Consider the following 17,361-nt stretch of genomic DNA (forward strand, 5'->3'; position numbering starts at 1 on the left):
AAGCTATCCAAATTCTATTTTTTTTTTCATATTTTTAGGACTTTTTCTTTCTTCTTCTTCTTCTACGAATAGGGCGAGAATTTGATAAATGTTACCTCGTTGGAATCTATGTCTTATAAGCTTTCCAACGATGTATTAATCTTGACTCTGTAAGAATTAGTAGGGTCATAAGAGCCTCCAACGTGAGAGTCTAGGATTTCCTTCAAGTCCCTGGTGGTGTAGAAAGATTAATGCAAATTCAAGCAAACTTTGGTGAGTGGCAGACCCCCTCGACTCCGCCAGGATCAGCGCCCATGGATGTAGTGTATATGTCAAGGATGTTATAAATAGAGGATCTGCCCATATGTATATTCATCCTATTAAATCGATGAAACTAAAACCCAACCGAGCATCGGCATGTCTGATTGGCTACTCTCGTTTCTGCCATCGTCTGATTGGCTACTTTCGTTTCCGCCATGATTGTTGGCTCAAAACATTGCGATCCTATTGGGCGGAGTGGGCAGAGTAGGGGTAGCGAAACTGTGACGTATGGCTTCAAGATTTTGTTGTAAGGACAGATCCTCTATTTTATAAGATCCTTGGTATATGTAGTAATAAAGAAGAGATCTTACATATTTACGCATCAACCAATCAGTGCCCTTCATATCATTCTTTCCTCTTGTCCTAATCATCCATGGGTATTTCAGGGAAACAAAATGAGAAGATGAAAAAAAGAAAAGTATGCCTAGAGTAGTTAATTTTCACAGGTGAATTACCAACAAGGAAACTGCATTTTGTAATTACTTTACGGTTTCTGTTCAGGATCACAAGAGAGCAAAAACCACGGAATAATAGTACTGAACATAATTATGGACTTCATAACGAAAGAAGGAAACAAAAACTTAACGACGGGAATGAACTCAAAACAAGAAAAAGTGTAACTCGTATTTTTTTTTTTCTCCGTTACATTTATGACTTCTGTCAATTGTGGAAAATCATAAGAAAAAGCGTGAATTAAGAATTTTATTAACGTGTTTAATACATATGCTACATACATTATGCAGAACAGTGCTTGGAAATTAATATCGGTATTCCTATACTACGAGGTTAAGATGAGATTATGACTCCTCCCAAATGTTATTTCAAATAACTGTAACTCCAAGGGGAGTCTGTCCCTTCCGCATTCAGGCCGTGGCCAATTTTCGTGAGTTCACTTAATATCTAATTCTGACTCCCAATAAACTTTCAAAACTAAGGTTCAGCCTTTGTTAAATATTGTTCTTAAGTAAATTATATTTTTATAAATTAAAAAAACAATTTCAAATAATTTTCTCTACTACTTTATATACGAGTCATTTTGAGTCATAATCTCTTGTATGTGCAGCAATCAGAAAACACTGTTAGACACCAAGCGCACACCCAGAATTTTTTCGTTTGGAGGGGTGAAAAGATTTTCTTGGGAGTTCAATATGCCTGCACCCAAAAGCATGATAAGTACACTGATAAAATAAAATTGTAGGTGGCGTCAAGGGCGCCCATGTTGTGGTTTCCAAGGGGGCAAGTATAAGCGACGTTTCAAATATACGTTCAAATTTTCCTGTAATTAATGTAAAAATTCTGTTAGGTTTTCGATATTCTGAAGTACTTTTTCCTCTAGGGAAGGTGAGCGCCCCACCTTGCCCCCCTCTGATGAGCGCCTTTGGGTGACGTACTTAAAAAGATAGGTTACATGCGTAAACCTGTAGTTTTTGGACTTAACGTACAACAGACGTATAACTGAATACGCATGTTTTATAATTCTTTCTGTATAAGTGTTCCACCTATACGTACTTTCCGTATGAAACAATATATGCGGTCAGGATCTCACATACAAATTGACGTATATAACATATAGCTGACGAAGGTAACCCCAAGTATATGCATGTGATATTCGGAAAACTGTTAGATGTCAGACATCCTGCAACGCCAGTATGTAACATCTAAAGGCAGTGCCTATGCAGCATATGGATAACGTATGATCCGTACTGATTTCTGTAGAAAGTGAGGGGGTTCCGTATATTTGTACAATAAACCGCTGTCCGGAGAACAGATTTTTCTCTGTGTAATTGCTAATTATTGCCACCTATTTTCTTAAAATGTCTTTTATAAAAAAGAAATCTTTCAGTTTAACGTCCCACGCTTATGCCACTTTAGGCTAAGAAAGACGATGATTAAGGCAAGTAAATGGCGATGGAAGAATTGGTGGAATGAGAAAGTAGAAGGAAAGAGGAGCACCCCCCGAGAAAACCCAACGGACACGATGTTGTCCACCGCAAACGTACTCAGCCGGATTCGAGCTAGAGCTGCAAGCCCCAGAGGTCAGCGGTCTAGAAATCTGATAGAAGTACAGAAAAGAAAAGTGTAAAATCAAATGTTTAATCTACATCAGACATTTCTCTGTTAATTAAGTATAGTTAAGTTAAGAAACTGAACAAATGTTAATCGAGTTACGAAGTTTTTTTTTGGGGGGGGGACAGATAAAGACCCAGGTGATCCTCGTGGGTGCACTTCTGTTAGACACACCATTGGCGATCTTTTCCTGGGATACTCCTGTGTCCTCTCACATTGTCATTCCACCAATTCTTCCATCATCATTCACTTGCGTTAATCATTGTCTCCCTTAGCGTCAAGAGTCTCTTAACCGTGGGACGCTAAACTGAATGATTTCATTTCAGATTTTCATCCTTCGGTTAGCCACACACAAAAAAATATAAAAATTCTGTGCACTGAATCCCAGGGTATGGATTCAAAGTATTTTGTTATACAGAACCCAAATTTCGAAACCCCAGGGTGTGGATTCGACGTACTTTGTTATACAGATCCAAATTTCGAAACCCCAGGGTTTGGATTCGACGTACTTTGTTATACAGATCCAAATTTCGAAACCCAATGGTGTGGATTCGATGTACTTTGTTATACAGATCCAAATATCGAAACCCCAAGGTGTGGATTCGATGTATTTTGTTGTACGGAATCCAAATTTCAAAACCTCAGGGTGTGGATTCGATGTATTTTGTTGTACGGAATCCAAATTTCGAAACCTCAGGGTGTGGATTCGATGTATTTTGTTATACAGAATCCAAATTTCAAAACCCCAGGGTGTGGATTCGATGTATTTTGTTGTACGGAATCCAAATTTCGAAACCCCAGGGTGTGGATTCGACGTACTTTGTTATACAGATCCAAATTTCGAAACCCAAGGGTGTGGATTCGAAGTACTTTGTTATACAGATCCAAATATCGAAACCCCAAGGTGTGGATTCGATGTATTTTGTTGTACGGAATCCAAATTTCAAAACCCCAGGGTGTGGATTCGATGTATTTTGTTGTACGGAATCCAAATTTCGAAACTTCAGGGTGTGGATTCGATGTATTTTGTTATACAGATCCAAATTTCGAAACCCCAGGGTGTGGATTCGATTTATTTTGTTCTACCGAATCCAAATTTCGAAATCTCACGGTGTGGATTTGATGTATTTTGTTATACAGAATCCAAACCGAATCCAAATTTCGAAACACCAGGATGTGGATTCGAAGTATTTTGTTATACAGAACACAAATTTCGAACCCCCAGGGTCTGGATTCGACGTACTTTGTTATACAGATCCAAATTTCGAAACCCCAGGGTGTGGATTCGAAGTACTTTGTTATACAGATCCAAATTTCGAAACCCCAAGGTGTGGATTCGATGTATTTTGTTGTACGGAATCCAAATTTCAAAACCCCAGGGTGTGGATTCGATGTATTTTGTTGTACGGAATCCAAATTTCAAAACTTCAGGGTGTGGATTCGATGTATTTTGTTATACAGAATCCAAATTTCGAAACCCCAGGGTGTGGATTCGAAGTACTTTGTTGTACGGAATCCAAATTTCAAAACCCCACGATGTGGATTCGATGTATTTTGTTGTACGGAATCCAAATTTCAAAACCTCAGAGTGTGGATTCGATGTATTTTGTTATACAGAATCCAAATTTCGAAACCACAGGGTGTGGATTCGATGTATTTTGTTATACAGAATCCAAATTTCGAAACCTCAGGTTGTGGATTCGATGTATTTTGTTTTACAGATCCAAATTTCGAAATCCCAGGGTGTGGATTCGATGTATTTTGTTATACAGAATCCAAATTTTGAAACCTCAGGGTGTGGATTCGATGTATTTTGTTATACAGATCCAAATTTCGAAACCTCAGGGTGTGGATTCGATGTATTTTGTTATACAGAATCCAAATTTCGAAACCTCAGGGTGTGGATTCGATGTATTTTGTTGTACGGAATCCAAATTTCGAAACCTCAGGGAGTGGATTCGATGTATTTTGTTATACAGAATCAAAAATTCGAAACCCCAATGTGTGGATTAGATGTATTTTGTTGTACGGAATCCAAATTTCAAAACCTCAGTGTGTGGATTCGATGTATTTTGTTGTACGGAATCCAAATTTCGAGACCTCAGGGTGTGGATTCGATGTATTTTGTTATACAGAATCCAAATTTCGAAACCCCAAGGTGTGGATTCGATGTATTTTGTTATACAGATCCAAATTTCGAAACCTCAGGGTGTAGATTCGATGTATTTTGTTATACAGAATCCAAATTTCGAAACCCCAGGGTGTGGATTCGATGTATTTTGTTGTACGGAATCCAAATTTCGAAACCTTAGGGTGTGGATTCGATGTATTTTGTTATACAGAATTCAAATTTTGAAACCTCAGGGTGTGGATTCGATGTATTTTGTTATACAGAATCTAAATTTCGAAACCTCAGGGAGTGGATTCGATGTATTTTGTTATACGGAATTCAAATTTTGAAACCCCAGGACGATTGACCATTTCAATTTTGTTTTATGGGCGAAAAAACGTATAGTGCTGTCTTACGTACCAAAAGTTGCTGAAGTTTTTCGCGCATAAAAAAAGAATTGGCACGGTCGATTGTATTGGGGTTTTGAAATTTGGATTCTGCGTAACAAAATACATGGAATCTATACTCTGGGGTCCGGCGCCAGAACTTTTATTTATTTATTTATTTATTTATTTATTTATTTATTTTGTGTGTGGCTGTGTTATCTTTTCGACGAATTTACGTGGGTCTTTCTTTAAGAAGTTCGCGTATTCTTTTACCTTCTTTCAATTCCTTCTTTATTATTCGATTCTATTTTTATCAGGTTTTCTTTGCTTTACGATTTTTAATTACTCCTTCATTCAATCCATCTATTCTTTCTTGAGTTATATTATTTCCTTCATCCGTTATTTCTTCTAACAATTCTTCGATCGTTTTTGTTTCATCATCCCTAAGGACATTCTCACTAAATTATTCCACCTGTGTGTGTGTGTTTACAATTTTCTCATTTATGTTTAGGAATTCCCAGATATAGGCGTCTTAGTTTAACAATTAGGATAACAATTTACCCCTTTCTACGTTCTATTTCTAAAACTCCTTCCCTAGTGGTACCTTACGTCGCCAATACTATGTACTGTCCAAATTTTAAGTCCAATAGGATAAGCAATTTTGTCTAAGCGCTGATTGGTCAAACAGGGCTGTTATTATACATAGAGAGATTAGGAAACTCTTTTAAATGCGTATTTCCTAGTGTCAGTAATAGTGATGTATATGGATAATTCATAATATCTGTTGGTTTTACCCAATTTAAACATGTAATTGTGACGGATTTATTATAGGAAGGCGAAGCCAGACAATTTCCCCATCTTTTAGACTTTTCTTTCCTTACCTCTCAGTTTATTTCTCATCTTTCCAACTGGGAATAACTTTCTTCAAATATCCTCAATATTAGAAGTAGTATAGGCTTATAAGTAGGAGGAAACAAAAGACAATACATAACAATTTGATACTAAACAATGTACAATATAGTTAAGTTAAGAAACTGATCAAATGTTGGTCGAGTTACGAAGTTTTGTGGGGACAGATAAAGAGCCAGGAGATCTCCGTGGGTGCACCTCTGTTAGACACACCATCGGCGATCTTTTCTTGGGATACTCCTGTGTCCTCTTACTTTGTCATTCCACCAATTCTTTCATCATCATTCACTTGCGTTAATCATTGTCTCCCTTACATGTAGAGTGCATAAATAAATAAATGATCTATTTTAGGATAATAAAATCTATCCGCAAACTATTAACAACTTGCAGAGGATTGATAGTACTTTTAACGCCACAAAATTCTGAAATTAACGCCATAAAATTCATGACTTTTAACGCTAAAAAATTCATGACTTTTAACACCACAAAATTGTTGACTTTTAACCCCATAAAATTCATGATTTTTAACACACTGTAAGGCCTATTTCATTTTGCGGATTGTTGGTTTGGATTAAAATTATAGTTTTCTTTTCTTGTTTTTTTACGTTCGTAATTAATCCTCCAGTGGTAGCCCGCGGACTCTCACTCTGCAGTCAACAATGAATGTAATTTACTACCTCCATTCCCGTTTTTCATACCTTACAATAATCGGTTTCTGCTATACAGACCTTACAAACGCTCACTATTGTTGGAAATTTTGATTTTTACAATGCAGTTTATTTTTATGTTTTAGAACATATGGTACTTATTTGCATGCGGAGTGTCAATCCGCAGCGACTATTTATAAATGTAATTGAGCGCGACTGTAGTAAGGTTAAATAATTCGCAATACTCGCGGATAATTGATGCTGTACTGTATTTTCTATACTGTCTTCAAAACTACCTTGCAGGCAGGCCCGTAGCCAGCTCACAACTGTAGGGGGAAGAGCCCGATCCAACCATTATAGCTCATCACCATATTACCTTATAGTTCATTTGCAAGTCTACCATGAAAATTTAAGGAGGGCAGCCAAAATTTAGGGGGTCGGCCCCTAGCCCTCCTGCTTGTAGGTTGCTTCCAAGCATATTTCAGTTTGCCAGATATGCTAAATCTAGAAATTTGTTGACAAATGAACATAATTATAATCATTATGAAATTTGAAATATAGAAATACAGAACTCTTGTTTTTTATAGCTGTGTTACCTGTATCCTACTTATCGAAAATCGCTCAAGTTTTTCGCCCATAAAAAGGAATTAACATGGTCAATCGTCCTGAGGTTTTGAAATTTGGATCCTGTGTAACAAAATACATTAAATTCATACCGTGGGGCCCGGTGGACAGAATTTTTATATATTGTGTGTGTGTGTGTGTGTGTGTGTGTGTGTGTGTGTGAGTGTGTGTGTGACTGTGTTTCCCGATACGAGTTGACATGTCTATTAGTCTCAAATCCTAGGCAAATCAAACAAAAGACGTACAATTCGAATCCCGCCTGAGGTTTGATTGTTTCTCTGGTATTATTTAATATTCTTTTAATCATGATAATCCATTGGGTATGGCCTCCTTTATTGCATATCTACACATAAATAGAGACGTAACACTTGAAAATAGAAACAAAATTCATTAAGTTGTAAAGTAAGAAAGAGATATGTAACATTGTAAAATATACAGTACTCAAGAAGCGACATTGCATTAAATAATGCCTCCATATTCTTACATAGAAAAAAAATCATAATAAAACACTTTTATGTATGGAGCCTTAAAGTATAAGCAAGAAAGAAGGAAACAAAAGCAATATTAGTGTTGGAAAAAGAAACATTAAAACTAGAATTTGTACTCAGTTAGAGAGATATATTTTCCCCTCCTATTTTTCACTGAAGAAAATATAGCAACCAGATTTAGAAGCTCGCCTTATGCAATGCATCAAGTCTGACCAGTCCCAGAAAATGAGATATCGGAACATTAGATGGAGCCAGAATTTTGTCTGCATCTTTCTAGAACACAGTTGAAATCGAAGTGAAAGTGAAACTATATTGTTCTCGGGGAAAAGAAAAGGAAAAAAAGAAATCAGAAAAGTGAAAAATTAAATTTATTTAGTGCCATGTTGTAGTGATTTAAAAAAGAAGTTCTTTGCACCACTTTATAAATTCAGTACAAGTAATATATTAATAATTAATTTGCGTACTTTCGACGTTATCAGAATGTGGTGTCATTTTCTGTGATTCAAGGACTTTTTTTTTTTGCTGAAAATCAAAGAAATTGTAGATTGATTTCACTTCAGTGTTGCCACATTTGGTACAATTGTACCAAATTCAGCCCTTTTTCTCATTCATCGGCCCGTTGATACAACGCTGGCATTTTCAGCCCCTTTTGTGAAAAAGTGGGTACAATTCTACCCAATTCAGCACTATTTAAGAAATACTTGTCACATTTCAAAAGTGTCAGTAAGACTTTTCCTACATCTTACGTTACTCATACTGTGTGTTGAACTCTTAAAAAAATGTTGTTGAATATTCATTCTGCAACGTTGCACGGCATAACGCTACGAACTATGTATGGAAAATTCGTAATTAGAATTATACTGGGAAGCAAATGACGCTAGATGGGCACATCCGCTGCGCGCATGAAGGAGACGACAAAAAAGTAGTGTAGTGGAAATAATATTTTGAAATTTTTATATATAAAAAAAATGAACACACACACACGCGCGCGTTGAATATTCTGAAGAAGATCAGCGTGTGCTCAAGTAAGTTTATAAATTTATGTGTCGTTACAAAGATTCTACAACAAAACGACAATAGCACGAAAAATATATTGACATAATTGCAGGCTTACCGGACTAATTCGTTTACTAGGGACGCCATATTGACGAATATAAAGATACCCGAACATTTCTGCGTTTGTAGTTCTATATCAACGCGTTGATTTGAACTCCTGGAAGGAGGAGTTGGTGGGTGTTCTAGAACTTTACCTTTTTCAGTTTCCTATATATATATATATATATATATATATATATATATATATATATATATATATATATATATATATATATATATATATATATATATATATATATATATATGCCATGTATTACACTGGTATAAAATTCAGCCCTTTTTGTTTCATTTTGGTACTATTTTTCAGCCTACTTCAGAGCTATTACTGTGGCAACACTGTTTTTCACTTTATCTGTCCAAGTAAAGTAGTTAAAGAGCTGCAATGCAGCAGGCCCAAATCTGAACAATTTACACGTACTTAGCATCTAGAATCGTGGCTTTAGAATCTTAGTTAAAACTAACACGATTTCATTCTTTTCTTTGAAAAGGAGGAATAAACACCGAAAAGTTTAGTGGTTTAGCTTTTGTTAGGCACGATTTCTTTGAATGAGAGCAATAGTTATACAGGGTGGCCCATATTTATGTATTTGACCTTTCAAAGTCTGCGATAAAGAAACTACCAAAATAACTTGAACACAAAATTAAACATAAACACATTATTCCCGTAAATTTCTTTACAAGAATTTTAATTTTTGTTCTCCGTGGCATTTTCCACCAATGGCATCGTCCAAACCGATACATGCTTCGAGGCGAAGAGCACGTAATGGTGTCTTGCGGAACTCTTCTGTGATAGCTTCCCGTAGTTGGCCAAATTGTGTATGTCATGTTGATACATTTTGTTCTTTTAAAGTACCCCATAAGAAAAAAAAAGTGAGATGGGTTCAAATCCGGAGATCGAGCTGGCCACTACACAGATTCACGTCGACCGATACAGCGGTCCGAGAATGTTTCGTTCAGCCACTCTCGCACTGGTATGGCATAGTGATCGTGACCATTATCCACACTTAGGATACACACTATTGCCATATCGAAACTTTTTCTCCAAAATTATAAGTACTACAGTCAGTCAAGCATAATATACATAATTATCGGCTATCCTGTACAAATGAAATTAGTTATTCTTCTGTATTATGTAATTGGGCATCAAGAATTTTCAGAAATAAATTGAAAAAAATAAATTTATCACTACGCTTGTGCCCTTTAGGATAAAGGAGACGCATTGATTAATGTATACAAACGATTACGAAAAGAATTGGTGGAAGGAGAATGTAGAAGGAAAGCCACGTATACGATGTCATAAGTGACAAATTCACATGCCCTGAGATCGAACCAGGTTCCCCTCGCAGCTGAGATGAGTGTTCTACCACTAAGCCATTGTGCCCTTAAAAATAAATTCGAGGAATAAAACGTAAGCCCAGAAGAAAATGTTAACTTACCTGCTACGTTTATTACTGTCCGTTCAAAATATGGCTGGGTTTTTCTGTCTATCTATTAGCGTGATTATTTTTTATTAGGAAAAATGAAATCTCTAAGTTTAACGTCCCACGTATATGCCGGTTAAAGGAGAAGGTGATAATGAGAAATGAGTGAAATGGTGGAATGAAGAAAGTAGGAGAACCCCGAGAAAACCCACGAGCACGGTGTTTGTCTACCACAAAGTCCACACGGCGCGAGCTGGGATCAAACCTGGGACCCCAAGCACCGGAGGTGAACGCTCTACCACTGAGCCACCGCGCTCCCATTTTTTATTAGGATTAGCATATAGCAATATGCAGGGTGTTAATGAACTATAGCGACAAACTGTAAGAGGTGATTCCTTACACCAAAATAAGAGAAAAAAAAGTTAATGGACCTATAGGGAAAAGTGCATAGTTTCAGAGCTAGGACTATCCAAAATCGCGAAAAAGCCAAATTTCAACAGGCCGTATTTCGAATTCCAGAAACTGTTAGTAGTGATCCTTATCAGCGTAAAGAAGGTCATGCATACGCCACCCAAAAATGCATATTTCATTAATTTACAGTGGGTGTACAGAGTACCCCATACAGGGTGAAATTCCCAGACATGCCATCAACTAACTTTTGAGATATGCTCTGACTTTATGATTGGTCCAAAGTAGGCAAACGATAAGCCTTGATAGCAATGAACACGGAATTCTCTGGCGCGATGTCGGAAGTGTTAAGGATCGTCAGCAGCACGGTCTCTCGTACTCGGGGAAAAGCATGGTGCGATGTTTTCTTTCACGCTTATAAGTGAAGAAAACATGGAATATACCGTCACGAAATACATATCATCACACGTTATTCCGAACACAAACAAGCATGGAGCTGCCTGTTCCTAACACTTCCGCCTTCTCTCCGAAGAATTGGATGTCCATAGTTGTGAAGGCTTATCTCTGCCTACTTTGGACCCTTCTTGAAATCAGCGCATATCTGAAAACTCTATTGAAAACGTATCTGAGAATTACACCCTGTAGGGAATACCCTTTACATCCATTGACAATTGATGAAATATGCACTTTTGGACTATATAAGCGTGGTTTCCTTTACACTGATAAGAATCACCATCTACACTTTCTAGAATTCGAAATAGGACCTTTTGAAATTTGGCTTTTTCGCGATTTTGGACAGCCCTAGTTCTGAAACTATGCACTTTTCGCCATAAGTCCATATGAACTTTTTCTCTTATTTTGATGTGAGGAATCGCCTCTTAAAGTTTGTCGGTATAGTTCATTAGCACCTTGTATATTCGCGTCAGGAACGAAAGCTATAGCTCAAATAGCGACATCTATTAGCGTGACTGTTTATTATTAGAATTAGCATTATTCCCATTAGGATGGCAAGCGATAGCGCAGGTAACGACATCTATTAGCGTGACTGTTTGTTATTAGGATTAGCGTGTAATAATATGTATTCGTGTCAGGAAATCTATAGCGCAAATAGCGACATCTATTAGCATGATTATTTATTATTAGAATTAGCATATAACAATATTTATTCGCATTAGGATAGCAAGCGATAGCGCAGGTAACGACATCTATTAGCGTGACTGTTTATTATTAGGATTAGCATATAACAATATATATTCATATCAGGATGGCAAACAATAAGCCAGATAGCGACATCTATCAGCCTGAGCGTTTATTATTAGTATAAAAAGCGTGACGTATAGGCCGAGCTGTTTGTCATTTATTATTGGGATATGAAATAGATGTTAATTACTGTTATTGTTCCTGTTTGAAATGCATGTTAAGTAATTACTGTTAGTTACATATAATTTGCTGTAATTAATTTGCAAATCACCAGTAACTTATGAATGAAAGGGATTTTTAAAATAATATTGACTGGGGAATATTTTCTCGTCAACTGCCCAAGATTTTGCACTCTGATGAAGAGTAATCAAGTTCTGCTGTATAAAATTGCAAATACTTCTTTAAAAAAATATTCATGATTCCGCTAATTCTTGAGTTCGAAGTTTGAACCTATATTTCAGTAATATTATTATTATTGTTATTTCCATTTGTGTTTTGAAAGACGAAATCTATGCTAACTTTGACACGTGGGTATCTTTCACCTGCTGTACCTCAAGGAAAGATTTGAGTTGACCTTTTGAAGCGTCTTTTGTCCCCACCTACTTTTTTCTCCTCTCTCTCTCGCTCTCTTTCTCTCCCCTAAAAGAGAGAAACAAGTTTAAAAACAGAAAGAAAAGAAAAGAAATACATATAACAAATGCAGCAAGGTGAGGCAGGCAGACGCTTTTTTTGTTCTCATCAAAGCAAGAGAAGAAACAAACAAAATTATTCTCCGATTTTCACCTGCAAAGGTAGTACTGTACAGTGTTGCCATCTACTGGCAGTTTGGTGCAATTAAACGCCAAGACCTGATCCGAGCAGAGCAAAGAGAGAGGATTGAAAATATGTGTTTGTGTGTGTGTGTGAGAGAGAGAGAGAGAGACAAGGAGAGACAAGCAGTGTTGCCACGTGTGAGGGGTAGAGTTGCACGTGACGCGAGGAGAGCGCTGCTTTGTGGACATGTGGCAACAAGGCAGTTGGGTTGGTATCGACGCTTTGGCGGTGGCCGGAGTTGATCGCGGAACGGTGTCAGTTAGTGTCTCTGAATAAGTGTATCTCCTTATCCTCCTTCCTTAAGATCTGTAGTACACAATGGAGGATAGGGAGGGAATAAGACAGGTAAGTACAAATGCACACTTCTATTAAAATATCCATCTTCTTCTGCCATCAAGTGCTACAGTGAGATTTCAAAAATTGTTTGTCGGAACCAAACCTTCCTAGGCTTTTTTTTCGATGTCCGCATTGTGTCCTGGGAAGTGAAGGAGCGCCCTCTTTTATATTACTTCTCTTTAACGATACTTATACATGTGTGCCTCTTTTTGTTAAAAATGTGCAATGTTAAAAAAATCTTCCCACAAGTGGTTTAAAAATTTAAAATGAGAAATTAGTAATAAAATACATAACAATGAAATCTGAAGATTCCCAAAAAAATATGTATATCTATGTACTCATGGTCTATGCTTGTGACACGGATTTCCTATACTAATGCACCTGCGGGGCTCTCCTTTCCGAAACCGAAAATAACTTTTTAGACGTGAACATTGTGCTTTGTTGCATACATTTAAGGATAACGTTACTATAAGGATAACGTTTAATAGTAATACACATACGTATATACTATCTTCAGTATTTTTGGTTATATTCGATCGGATGATGGTAAGTTTCTAGATGTGTTATGTCCAATTCGATTTTTAATGCGTGTCAATAATACACGTAAAACACGAATAGGCTATGCCTAAACTAGTTATGTATAGGCTGGAGGTGCTAATTCCCTCATTAAAATACCCGCACGCTCATAAATACGTAATTAACGGGAAAGAACTAAACCTTATGAAGTAATTTTATTACTTGTTTCCTTGTTTCAATTGCATAATTAATACTTTTCCAATTTGCATTTCCTCCCATGTAACGGTAGGTAACCAATGACAATTTTCACAATTTCAAATGCGATTTTGTTACTTAAGTTTCTATCGATTTCCATATAAAATTCTCGAAGAGCCCGAAATTAAATTCGTACCTACCACTTGCATATAATACATAATTAACTATAAATATTTTTAAGAAAAAATCGCCATGTAATTAGACACACAGTTATTGATATCTCAGTCGCTGTCCTTTCCCCCTTTGAAAGTAACGTTTTATTGATCCTACAATAAATTGTCACATAGTTTGTTACGTCACGAATCCATTTAGAAACCATAGCTGACAGTTGATAGGAAAATTATTTTTCCCCTTTTGTTTTAATAAAATAAATTAAATTTTTCTTGTTCAAAAATTGTTCGATAAATTTCTTTCGTGTATGAGGCTGTAAGTAAAAATTACATTTTTAATATTTCAATAAAATGTAGATGGTTAATCTACGTTTTTCGTTATGTAGTTGGAAAACCAGTGAGTGCTCCTTTAGTTCACATGGTCCCGAGTTTGGATTCCAGTGGAGCCCAATATTTGCGATGTTGCCTCTTTATTGTACCGTAATTGAGGTGTTACTTTATTTAAGTGGTAGCGAACCGTGATCTAGAAAGCCAAATATAACGAGAATCTTATCAAAAGTGCTTACCACACTTCATTCATGTGAACATTTACTACCTGATTCTAAACACCTGTCTAATGTTGAGTTTCGTGTAACTCCAAAATATGCTTTATTTGATTTGTTGTTTGTGTCTTTAGGAATCATTATATTCCTGCTTGTTGTGAATAACGATTGTGGACGAAAAATGTCGATTAAATAATTAGCAACGAATTCTCTCACAAAATGTAATCAAACTAGCCAATAAATATTTTCCCCTCACAAATATTCATTACTCTATTGATTACGTTGAACTAACCTCCGCTGTGTTCAGGAAAAGATGTTAGCAAATTGCCTGACGGTTATGCAAACCTGCAGCCCCGTGCTGAAATTTGGGCTGCATAAGCGCGAAGGCTGAAAGTGATCTCTGCAAATATCTTTTCTTAGTTCAAAAAACAACAAACTATTTACGACCCCGTCTTAAAAGGCCATGAATAAGACAAAAAAAAAAAAAAAAAGCTACTGAAACAGTGCCAAGTATTTTATTTAAAATAATGCTAATTCATGTGTCGTTGAAACAGGGGGAAACCGAGCCTTATTCTTTTCGTCAAAATGGAGGGCAGACTTTAACTTTCGCTCGACAAGTAAAGGCGCCGACGGTCATTTTGGAAAGCTGTCTGGCTTTTATGTAACCCCGCCGCACTATTATGTTGTGTTCGTTGCATAATCAACTTGGATGTTGAGATCAGATTACACAGCGTCCAAAAGAGAGAGAGAGAGAGAGAGAAAGAGATAGGGAAAAATATGAATCTGCGAAACCAAGTCAAGGTTGCGAGGTTAGCCAGCTTATGCAATAGAACGAAATCCTTATGCGGCGCTATGATAGGGGACGTTCTTCCTAGTACTAATGAGGTTGAATTCGAGTTCGTTGTTTCCACATAACTACCCTACCTTAGGAGTAATAATATTTCATGGACATTTTGTTTTTTTAAGAATATATGCAACTTTATCTTTTGATAGTTGAGTTAGTACAGGATTTAAGATTGAAAAAAGTAATCGTAAAAAATCTAGTCTTCACATGAAATTATAAAGATAAGTAAAGTAAGAGCTTTAAATCGCTGTTTACAATCCGAAGATCTCCAGTTGGATCCCCGTTGGAGGCAACGGCACCAATTTTGTATAATGGAATTGGCCGTTCAGATATGAGTATTTCGTTATCAGATGCCAAATTAAAAACATTCAGGTCTTAGAGGAGATACGCAAACTTTCGGAAGAGTCATGGGCCCCCTCGGCGCCCAGAATCGGCGCCCGTGGTTGAAGGCCTTTATTTCCAAAGGATTCTTCAAGTTTTCTTGTGTTCCATCGGGTAAAACGTCAGAGCTGCACAGTTTCCTTTTCCTATCTCCTAGAATAGCCCAATAATAAGTACGGTTACTTTTTAGATACGGTATGATCCAAAGTCTGATTACCATGTAAAGCCTAGCGTTTATTGGTACACAGTACTTACCTTGACAATTTAGCCTTTTAACTTGACTTCTCAAATTAACTATAGTTTGAAATTACATTCTTACAATCGACTGATCTCTGATTTCATCTCCATTGGACTCCATTCTCACAAAAGAGTCTTCAAGGCTTCTATGAGATAAGTGCCAGAAGTGAATCTTAAATGAAATCTAAATTGATTCTCTACTGGCACCTGTAGTAACTTAATGGTAAGCACGTTCACTTTTTGTGCACAGTATGATCTATGATTCAATTACCATACGAATTCCAGCGTCACATAATCTAATGAAGTTCAACTATAATTAGTAAGCAGCAAATCTTAACTTCATTCATCTATAAAAATGTGCATGGGGACCCTGGTTCGATCCCCGCTCACGGTGCTAAGTGGGGTTTGTGGTGTACAAACACAGTGTGCGTGGCTTCTCGGAATTATCCCGTTTCCTCCCACTTCTTTCATTCCACCATCACATCCATACTCATCATTAACGTCTCCTTTACCCACGGGATAACCGTGGAACATAAAACAGGTCATAATATCTTTAGACATCTAGGCATTTACTGGATGTGGATCTTAGCCAATAAACAACTGGGTTGAAGCGCAATATCTGCATATTTGTGGTGTAAACAAGACAAACTGAATAATTTATTTTTGCTGCATTTGAACAGAATGATGTCTGTGTATATTGTACTTCGTGTGTTCGAAAAATTACTCCGTCTGGATACGGGATCACAGGTTATTAACGGTGATATAGAAATCCGAACCCTCCTCCACAGAATCAAAGATAGAAGCAATTAATAATATGTAATTCCTTATTTATGTGGTATATAGATCGTTCTTGGTGAGATCTTGATCTTTAGCCGTTGTTATACGCACAGTATTTGGGTCCTTAGTACTACTGTTATGGTTTAATTTCCACTGAAAGCTCAGAACTTTGTTATTCTGCGTTGACCATCTCAGCATATGTACCTGCCTCTCGTTGAGTATTATGCTATGGCATAAGCTAGTTCTCACTCGGGGCAAAACTTACCTTATCGCCCCTCTGACCAAACAAACCAAAACGATTCCCCAAATATTTGCCCAATTTTGCGCCCTCCCAATCCGGCGCCCAGGGCACAGGACTTTGCCCCCTAGTTACGTCACTGCGTCCACGTATATTTTGGAACATGGCATGAGCTAATAGGTGGGTGACAATGGTTAACAAATATGGCTCAAATTGTGCATCATGCTGTTTTCTTTGGTTACACATGAAATGGTATTGCGTTGTAATGCAGGTCTCCTTTTTCTTTATGAGTTCGATTAAGTTATTTTAGGCTATTCTGACTGGTTAAAGTTGATTAAATTGAATAAACTGCTAACTAAATAGTTCTAATAACCCGTAAGTTCATTTTCGAATAAATTAACTTTTCTATTTGGTTATGTCCTGCGATAAATCAATACAATCTGGATAATTATTAATTGCCCATCCCCAAAATTCTCACTTTATATTATCCTCTCCGCTTTTTCTGATTTAATTAAAAGGTCTGTTTCCCCTAGGCTTACCAACTACGTCTAGGAAAGGTCTGACAGATTTTCCGGTAAGGTGTAGCAAAGGTCTCTTTTCCCCTTGGCTCTTCGATTATGTCTAGTCAAATGAGTT

The 17,361-nt window shown here is 36.9% G+C and overlaps 1 protein-coding gene across 15 annotated transcripts in view; it reads left to right on the forward strand.

The window, feature by feature from the left end:
* Window positions 1–17,361, forward strand: part of cac (calcium voltage-gated channel subunit cacophony) — a 1,271,727-nt gene that overhangs the window by 542,131 nt on the left and 712,235 nt on the right. The window contains exon 1 of one of the 15 annotated variants that reach the window (XM_081764111.1): window positions 12,705–12,834. The exons of the other annotated variants lie outside the window; for them this stretch is intronic. The gene's annotated coding sequence lies outside the window, so the exon portion shown is untranslated. Of the gene's footprint in view, window positions 1–12,704; window positions 12,835–17,361 lie in introns of those variants that run through there. 15 annotated transcript variants of the gene reach the window in all.

Source organism: Thermobia domestica, chromosome 7 (assembly GCF_964235325.1).
Source record: "Thermobia domestica chromosome 7, izTheDome1.hap1.1, whole genome shotgun sequence".
Classification (NCBI taxonomy): domain Eukaryota; kingdom Metazoa; phylum Arthropoda; class Insecta; order Zygentoma; family Lepismatidae; genus Thermobia; species Thermobia domestica.